This window comes from Octodon degus, unplaced genomic scaffold, assembly GCF_000260255.1.
Source record: "Octodon degus isolate 3935 unplaced genomic scaffold, OctDeg1.0 scaffold00189, whole genome shotgun sequence".
Lineage (NCBI taxonomy): Eukaryota > Metazoa > Chordata > Mammalia > Rodentia > Octodontidae > Octodon > Octodon degus.
The window spans coordinates 3,538,078-3,538,681 of record NW_004524765.1 but is presented as its reverse complement, the minus strand read 5'-3'; positions in this window follow the sequence as shown (position 1 = coordinate 3,538,681).

The following is a 604-nucleotide window of genomic DNA, read 5'->3' as shown; positions in this document are numbered from 1 at the left end:
TAAAGCAGTACAATTTGTCATACCGAAATCTTGGAAATAACCCAAATATCCATGGAATGGATAAAAAAGATGTGGCATGTCTACACAATAGCATATTACTGAGCTATAAAAATGGTACACTCAAGGCTTTCATAGGTAAATGGATGCAAATAGAGACCATACTGCTAAGTGAAATAAATCAGACATGCTTGCATAAACATTGCATATTCTCCCTAGTGTAGGAACCCAAAAGAATAAATAAAATCTGAAAGGTACAATGGATACTGTGAAAGGGAAGGAAACTGCTCAAGGGGAAGGAACAACTGGGATAAAGGAAGGAGAAAAGAAAAGAAAGGGAGGGAAAAATGTATTTATGTATATGCTCAATTTTTATTCTTAGCGCCTCTTTCCCATAACATGATTCCATTCTTTACGGAGAGTTGGTACATGTACATAACACAGATTCTTCATTTATACTCCTGCCCTCCTTTCTCTGCCTGATCCCTAAATATTTTAAACTCCTAGCTATTTGGGCAAAATGTGTCTCCCTACTTCTTATTATCTTTAACTTCATTCTTTGTTTCTATTCAGTTTCTTTTTTTTTCTACAGTTTTATTGATAAACA